Below are 9,648 nucleotides of genomic sequence, written 5' to 3' on the forward strand. Positions count from 1 at the left end.
TTCTTTTCTGAATTTGGTAACAAGGAAAGATGTTACTATAACTATCTAGTCTTTAACTCCATCAGAGACCCAAGAAGGATATAATGTTGCTGAGTAAACAGGAGGTGCAGAGTAAGCAGCTTCCGAAACTATAGAAATGACAGAGACATCTAGGTTCTTCTGTAACATTAGGGCATCCATCTTTAGCCTACAGGCCTAGAATATCTGACAGACTTTTCTGTGAGGTAGAAATTTTGAAGGACTGTCCTTGTCTTGGCAAAGTTCAGCAGTTGCCTTCTTTTGTGTCCTGCTTGTCCAATTTAGACAGCATAGTGTCAATAGTGGAGGCAAAGGCAATTTGCCTAGTGGTTAACTTTACCACAAAGAAAGCAAACTCCATATGGGAGTTCTTCGATGCCCACCATTGAACAGAAGTACTTCACTATCATGAAAAACCTTATGTAATTAAAACATCTTCAGTGTCATATTCTGTAGGTCTCTTAAGTGTTTGAAGAACATCTATCTATTTAAAATGTATTTTGTTTGACCTTGTAAACATACCTAACGTGGCCACAAATCTGATTGTTAGATGACTAACTACTAATCTGTACTTCTTAAATATCATAAATAGTGTGTAATAATAACTTTTAAGTACTATAAATTTACATTATATTGTTAAATAAGTGCATAGGTACAATACCTTAAACAAGAGCAGAAACATATATAATATTAAAAAAAAAACCTTAAATTTGTATCAATGTAAAATATTTAAGACTAGTTGTTGATCTTTTAGTTTAAAAGTAGATTCAGTAATCTACCCTTTTATCCTATCATTCCTATATGGTGAATGTATTTTCTTCTCAGAAAGAGATCCCTGACTCTAACCTCCTTTGTTTAGTTTTTCCCTTGACCATAACCAGTAACAACTTACACCCAACCCCCCTAAACAATGACAAACATCTGTAATCCACCAAATGAATAAAAACCACTGACCCCCACTTGTTGGGATTGTGGACTCTGTGTTCTTTAAAGTTTGAGTGGCTGTGTGAACTAATCTCCCACAATAGCCCATGGCTTTAAGGAGACATTTCACAGTAGAAGTTCAAATCTCCTTACCTAACAATGCAAATTCACCAAAGACGTCCAAAGCAGCTTCCTTTTAAGACTCAGACTATAACAAGGATATTCTAATTTTTTTGCCTTTGTGTGGAAATTCACCAAAGCTTCTGGCACTCCCCTAGAGATGGAAGGTGTGTTGTGGTGATGTGCAGTGATTGACTACCAGCTGGCTCTAGGAGGAACCAGTCTCAAATAGTACCACCTGCCCCTTACCATAGTGTAAATAAATACTTCTTGGGCCAGTGGCAAGACCCCAGTGCAATATCTCTGACCTTGGTGTTGGAAAGAGTTGCTCAAGGACCAGCTAACTCCACAACAGTCTTGAAAGGCTATGAGTCATTGTGGGAGAGGGCATGGGAACTGGAGAGGCAATGGTTGGTCTACGCTTTTCCAGATACTTCCTTTCTTTGCTTTAGAATCTTTATCAGAACTTCCAAAAATTAGAACAAAGAGGATTTGTGGATAGGATGGTCCCATGAGAAGACACATGAGTTCCTTTGTTCCATCTCAAATAGCATTGCATCAGTCACTAATGGAAGAGGGGTGGCATGGACAGGCTAGGAGCTTTGCCCTCCTGGATCCTCTCCTTTCATCCTCCAAGGTCTTCTCATGGGGGAATGTTACTCCTTCCATCTTAAAGAAATAAAACCCAAGTGCTAGAAGGGTGAACCCCTCTTTGCCCTTGAACATCGCAGTCCATGCTTGTATATCTACAAAGTCAATTTAATCCTTGTGAGACATGGAATAGTTGGGGTTTATTAACTGAAGTATTGGTCACTAAGGACAGGCAAGCACTCCACTGCAGTGCTGAAACTGTCACATGCTTCCTCCACACATGGTGATGGTTATACCTTGAAGGCCATACGAAATCAGACGCCATCCTCCTGTGCCCACAGCAGAAAGAGTGGTGGACAGGACACAGGAGATGCCCAGTTAGGACTTGCTTTCTCTGAGCCGAGGGCTGGTTGCTGTCAGCGCAGGATGGAGCCCAGCTCACCATCTCCTCCTTTAGGTCCTCAGAGTCAGAAATTTGAGGACACAAAATCCAAGCTTCTCTTCCATCTTTTCTATGAATTACTGGGTGATGTTGGATGAGTCAGTCCCTTCTTTTCTTGGGGTATCAGCAAACCCTTAACTATAAGCCATGGCTATTTGTAAACACATCATTGAATCCATGTGTTGTGAGGGAGGAGGGAAGGAGTGGGGGGAAAGAGAAAGAGAGAGACCAAGAGAAACAGTGGAGACAGAAAGGGTAGGGAGACAGACAGACAGACAGAGGTGAGAAGGAGAGAGAGTTCACACAATGAGGGTAAGCCCCTTGAGGACAGAAATTTTTATCTTACTAAATTTACTTATTCAGAACTTATCACCAGTAATATCACCCCTATGTGATAAGGAATGAGTCATTTGTCTGCAGCAGATGTCCCCAGGTGACTGGGATATTTATTGCAGGTCTAAGGGTGATTTGTAAAAACCCCTCTCTGGATTTTGCAAAAAAAAAAAAAAAAAAAAGGACACCTACGCTGTTACATTTCTAAAATTAGAACTAGACTTCCATTTATTTATATTTTAATGAGGGCTTGTTTTCAAAGTAAAACAACCTTTCTGGAGCTACCACTAGCAACTAATAAATTGGGAATAAATAAAATATGACACTGTAAACTGCACCCCCATAATCTATCATCTGCACATCTGCTGTGGACGGTGAGAGACAACAATAACCCTTTGGTTTAATTGGGCTCATGAGCAGGAGCATATGCGTGATAATGGTCCCATTGACATTGCTTTGCACCCAAGGAATGAAATTAATGCCTGCTAGCATATGAAGCTCTACAGGGTCCTCTCTCCCCTGGAAGTACTGCTATTAGCACAAACAGGAGTCAAGCTTGGGCTTTAGGGTTCCAAAGGCGCCCTTGGGGTGCAGCAGCAGAAAGGCTACCCAATATTCAATGGGGCTGTGCACTCCTGAAATGGCCTGCACTTATCAGAGGGGGCTCTCTGCAGGTCTGGCTGCAACCTTAATGGAAGTGCCTGGTAACGACAGCTAATTGCATATGCGAGCATATATATTGACATGTGTAGTGTGTCTCTCTGTTCTTTGCTCCAGAACTGGATGGTGTACTGTGCTGGGAATAGTAGAAGCTCACTGCTTATCCTATGCCTCGTGCTTCGTGTCAGTGGCTCTCTCAAACATGGCTCTGGTGAATTCCATCCTTTATGGTACCAGGAGGGCAGTTTAATTCTGGGCGCTTCTTCCATCAGAGAGTTAAAGCAATGCCAAGGAAGCTACCAGACAGATTCAAAATGTACATCCCACTCCTGTTTCCCTAGGATGGGTGCAAGCCCCAAGCTCACCCATCAAGGGCAGGATAAGAAAGAAAAGCATTATCACACTGGTATCCTGGGCGAGAGCAAGCACAAGGGGTGGACTCTTCTTCTAGGGTCCTGTCGTCTGTTTCTAGCAGGCTTACTTCATGGAGATCCCGAAGGTCACCCTGCCCCCACCACCTGCACCGTGGAAGTCAGCTTCAGGAGCATGCTCCTAGTTACTATGGGGCTGGAAACCCAGCCTTCCTGAGCCCAGAGCCTGGAAGCTGAGTAACACAAGGCAATTATCTGTTTTGAAGGAATCCTCTGATTTGACATTCTTAAGGAGTCACAGACGTCTGATTTCATAATATAATTTGTAGAAGTAAAAAAGGCGAGTTAAACATTTGCTTACACATATCATGTTTACATGTGTTCAAAGAACTTTCCAGAACTTTGCAGTCTCATCCAACGGCATCTTTTTTAAGCTCGCTTCGCTCTTGTAGGTTTGCAAACAAATTCCACAGCACATTCAACCGCAAATTGATTTACTTTTGGGGAAAGTCCTCGAGTTTCGCGACTTTCTTCGTGCTGTTTAATGTACACACAGATGTAAAAAAGAAAAAACAATCTCCTTAGACAGGAACACAAATCTGGCATTCGGAGGAGTTGGTTTTTTTTTTTTTTTCATTTATTCTCAAAATGAAAGGAAAGCAGCAGTGGATATGATCCAGATTGCCAAGCAGCGTACAAATGACTTCTTGGGCCCTGCCGCAGTAGTGACTGACAGCCATGGCTTGGGCAGGGTGGATGAGGGAGAGAGAAGCATCCCGCGGGAAGGAAGCTATGTTCCACTCAGCACCCAGCACCATTATCCAATGGCTGCAGAGACAGGAGTCATCTTCAATTGCCTACTTCCTCTCATCTCCCATGAGTTAGATCCCTATGTCCCATGTTGGTGGCTGCTCCATCCCTGGGCTGTCCACTTGCTCTGTGGCACTATACTGTTCATTGCTCTACCCTGAGGTTCCTAGTGGGAGCCGCCTAGCTGATCTAGCTAATTCTACACTCTTCGTATTCCATCTCACGCTCTTCACTGCTGCCAGAGAGAGAGCGAGTCTGAACCCACACCTCAGATATACTGATACCCGTGTTAAAGCCACAAGGATTCCCCTTCCACCCAGCCAAGGGGCTGCCTCCTTAGTGCAATGCTGGAGACACATCTCACTGTCCAGCCATGTCCTCAGGTGAGCTCCCTGTCCATCCTGGTGACGTTGGCACTCATGGTTCTATTGACTGGGAAAGTCTCCCTGATGTGTTTCAGTCTTGAAAAACTCTTGCTCCTCATTCAGAACACTCAAAGATGCTATTTCTAGAAATAATCTGAACCAACATAGGGCCGGGATGTTGTTCCCTATGTAGAGAACGCATACTTCTTTTCTGTAGTGTCTTAGTGTCTGCCAGTCTATAGGCTTTCTTCTTCTCTCTCTTTCAGTATGCTCCGCCCCCTCTGTGTGTGTGTGTGTGTGTGTGTGTGTGTGTGTGTAGTGTAGTGTAGTATGTGAGTGTGTGTGTCTGTGCAGGTGTGCATGCACATGTTTATGGAGGTCTGGAAGTCAATGTCAAGTGTCTTCCTCAATAGGTCTCCACCATATTTTTGGAGACAGGGTCTCCACTAAACTTGGAGCTTGTTGACTTGGCTAAACTGGCTGCCAGCAAGCCCTTCTGTATCTGCTTCCTCAGTGCTGAGTTTATAGACACATGCTATTGTGCATGGCTCTTATGTCGATGCTGAAGACCTGAACTCAGGCCCTCGTGGTTGCTCAAGGAACACTTTGTTCCATCCAGGAATCTCCCTGGCCCCCATGTGCCGTTGACTCGTGTTTATTCTGATAAAATCCAGCTTTTATGAGAGATGAACTGTGCTTCTCAGGGTTTTCCAAAATCCCGTGTCCTTTATCATCATGTGCAATAGTAAATATGATTTCTAAAGGCTATGTACACTGTATGCAATGTTTCAAATAAAGAAATAGATGATTAAACCTGTCCTTGAAAGCAGAATATATATAATAATGCCAAAGGTTTTGGCTCAGAGGCAACCTACAGTGTCCCAAACTTACTGCAAACAAAGAAATAGGATTCCCATATCATGCTAAGGGACCTAAACAAAATGACCACACTCTATTGACTTCTCATCCTCAGACATCATCCTCCTAGGCAGATATCTTCTGCCCTGGTACCCAATGGTCTGACCTGAAAAGATGCTCTTTAAGAAGACTAACTCCCATGAAGGGCTGGAGATCCTAGGAGAGGGAGGGCAGGGAGTCTTCTCCTTCAGTTGTGAGGACAAGTGCTAGTATGGCCAAGATCTAGGAATGCCAAGCTGATGCTATCTTGGCTGGAGTTTAGGACAGTTCTTTGCCCTGCTCCCTGTACCCATTCCCGCCCACTCCTTTAGAGGTGGATACTGGTCTTTGTGAGGCATCTCCAGCAAGATGCTGAAAGTGCCAAGGACCATATCCCCAGCTAAATGGATCCACTGAATGCAGCATTAATAGCATGGAATTAAGGAGGCCGAAGTTTACCAACAAACACATCCTCCAATCTGCCTGACTGCTGTCCCTCAATAAAGGAGCATATGTCCAGCCGCCTGCCTTCCAAGGTTTTGGGGTTTGCTTTTGCTTAATTGTTTTTGAAAAGTTAGTAAATAACTCAGTGTCTGGGCTGTGAAGGTCTCATTTGTATGCAACCTGGTTGGCAGCCGGCGGTCCTGGGCAGCCCTCTCTTGCAGCCAGAGCATATCCATTAAAGCTTGGAAACCCACAGTGTTAATAGGAACCAGGCAGGGAAAGTGAGCTTAGACCAGGAATGTGTCAACAGGGACTCCAGCTCTGCTCAGCTGTGTGGGACCCAATCCTGTCTCATACAGGCAGCCCTGGAGCGTCTCAGGAAAGGTCTTGGCAAGGGTACCAGGTCTGAGACCTGAGCCTTTCTGGGTCTCTTCATCCAAGCTGATGATTATCAGAAGCTTCATCCCATCCCAGTTGCTGGGGTCACTCTGATGCTAAAAACCTTGGTGTCCCCATCTCCTACCTCCCAGCTTGTCTACTTTCCTCATCTACACCTATTCATCTCCATCCCCACTCGACAAAATGGTCAGAAACTCAAACATTCCACTGAAAGGGTGCAGTCTGGCAGAGCCAGACATGAGGAAGAAGAGGAGGCTGAATGAGATGGAATGGTAACCTTTCCCAAGGATCACATCTACAGAGCTTTGACGCATGTCCCCCAGAGCCCCAGCCTTCAGCTACCCTGTGCGAACAGCACTTCGTGCTATTTGTAGATGCCCATGCCCAGCATGGAAGCTCCATCCTCTGAAGCCAATATTTCTGCTCCAGCCAAGGTGGGTAGGTATGTGTGTGCTGGAGCAAGAGGGGACTCCATACAGGGGGACCAGGAGCTGAGGGGACAGAAGCTGAGGCTGTGTCAGGGTCCTGGCCATCAGTGCAGAATTAAACATCTGCAGAGAAAGTGGCCAGTCAAGAGTTCACTTCACCTTTTCTCTCTCTCTCTGTGTGTGTGTGTGTGTGTGTGTGTGTGTGTGTGTGTGTGTGTGTGTGTTTTATACTGTGTCTTGTTTTTCAGCAAAAACGTGCTGATTCATGTGGGACTGCTGCCCAGAAACTTCCAACAAACATTCTGGCAACTGAGGGAGATTCCACTAGATGACTTGGGTCTGGGGTAGGGGTGAGGAGGCTATGCGATTCTTATCAGCAGAGGGGAGGGTTAATTTTCATTGTAGAAAACTTGAAAATACCAAACAGATACAAAGATGCAAACTATCTATGACGGCATCACCCAGGGATCTTGCTTACTTCATCATCCAAATATTATTTTAGATATCTCAGATCCATGGGGACAAGGTTATGCTCTGACTCACTGAACCAGTGAAAATAAATCGGATGCTTTCAATCTGCTGAGGTCATTTGGGGAATCTACACAATCAACGTTGCAGTGTGTATGGACTCTCCCTCCGCTATGCTCTTCAGGGACACAGTCTTCTTATTTGGGGTAAATACTGGTTAATTTTCTTTTTAAAAAATATTGGGAGCTGGGAATAGAACCCAGGGCTGTGTGTAAAGCCAGTGACATACATACATACATACATACATACATACATACATACATACATACATACATACATATATACGCATGTATCCTTAGTCCTGCCCTCTTCACTTTTTAGTTTGATTTTTTATATTCTCTCTCTCTCTCTCTCTCTCTCTCTCTCTCTCTCTCTCTCTCTCTCTCTCTCTTTTTCTCTGGTGTATGCGTGTGTGTATGTGTGTATGCGTGTGTGTGTGTGTGTGTGTGTGTGTGTGTGTGTGTGTACACCATGACACTCCTGAGGTGGCCAGAGGATAACTTGCAGGAGTCCAAGTCCATTTACTCCTTCCAGGAAACAGATTCCAGGCATGGAACTCCAGTCATCAGACTTGCTAGTTGGTACTTTTACCTGCTAACCCACCTTACTGGGCCTCTTCCACTTTTTCATTTTATTTGAGAGAGAAAGAAAGACAGAGAGACAGAGACACAGAGAGAGCTACAGAGAGAGAGAGAGAGAGAGAGAGAGAGAGAGAGAGAGAGAGAGAGAGAGAGGAGAGAGAGAGATGGGAAAAGAGAGAGGTGGGGTTTCAGAGTTAATGTTAGAAACTCTAAAATGATTTTGAAAGCACATTCATGGTTTGGATCAAAACCAATAAACTCACCTGCAATACTCTCAGTTTTGAAAAGTTGAAAACAACATTCATTCCCTAAGTTAAGAGCTGGTCCCCCCTTAGGAGTGAGCTCTGTTGGGCCCACAGAGATAAAGGGCATGGCTAGGGTGGCACAGTAAGCCAGAGACTGGGGCAGCACACGGTCTTTCTCAAGGGCTGCCCCTCACAGCCCCGCAGGCTGTCACTCTTGCCTACTGTCTTTGATTATCTACTCCAGACAAATGGAAATCCCTGGGCAATCTATGGAAATCTTTGTCCCAACTGTAAGGAATTTTTAAATACATTACATTACAATTTTTTATTGGTTCATATTATTGTACATAGTACATGGCTCTCAGAAAGACCACTCATGTGTCCCCTTGACCATTGAGTCATTGACCATTATTCCCTTCTCACACCCTTCCTGTAGACTGTCTTCCGAAACTCCTCTTCTGTGTTCATGTCATGGCCCCAATTATACACAGTCACATAGGTTCCTGGGGTTTATTAACCATATTGGACGCATCTAGAGAAGCCTGCACAAAAACTCGGTGAGACATTTCCAATTGGTCACTCCGAAAAGAGAAGGATGTGTTTTCTTCCCTTCTTTGCATCCCTAGAAGTTTGGCAGAAGGGTGGCTAGTAGGTGAAGGATACAGAGGAAGAGACTTGTATGTCATTTAGCCAGGGTAGATAAAGAAAAAAAAAAAAAAACAAAAAAACAACAGCATGTGGTTGGGCATCCAATTTGCCAATTTGTGTATCTGCCCATCTATGGAGAGATACTCACTGGTTCTGATTTTTTGTGAGTACCTCCTTTGAGCCAGATACCATGCCAAACTGAACAAGCTCAGGTGATGCACCAGACCTGCACAAGGGTTCATTGCAACCGAGAGACAGGGGAACGGGACAGCTGCTGGGTATCAATAGTCACTCCTACTAGGGACGTGAGTTCTGTCTGGAGACCGCTGAAGAGTCTCCTAGATTGCAGCTGGGTAGGAAGCCAGCAAGGGAATGCTAAAACTAGGCTTGGGCATTGTAGTTATTCCTTTGCTGTGTGGCCTTGAGACATGCCCTGGTTCTCGCCTCCCCACATTCTTCAGCTGTGAGAAGCCATGCTAGATTAGCACACTCTACTTGGTAATGGCATACTTTAGGCACTTAGTGGAGAGCAAATGTAGGGAAAATATGGTTAATATTATCATTGTCTCCAATGAAGGGCTCGGCTCAGCACTAGAAACCAAATTCTAATTCATGATGGCTTTCCTGACTTCTCTCATAAGGGGCTGCCACAGCACCAGTGGACCTAGTCTGGAGGCAATTATAGCCACATCTACCCAGAGGATGCCTACTAAAGGTCAGTATCAACATGGTTTCCTTAGCCCAGTAGCCTGGTAGATTTCTAGGAGAATGAAGTAGCTGGTCTGAAAGGATCATCTGCCCGCACTATAACACACAGCAGATGAATGAGCCAGGATGAAGGGCT

This window comes from Peromyscus maniculatus, chromosome 14, assembly GCF_049852395.1.
Source record: "Peromyscus maniculatus bairdii isolate BWxNUB_F1_BW_parent chromosome 14, HU_Pman_BW_mat_3.1, whole genome shotgun sequence".
Lineage (NCBI taxonomy): Eukaryota > Metazoa > Chordata > Mammalia > Rodentia > Cricetidae > Peromyscus > Peromyscus maniculatus.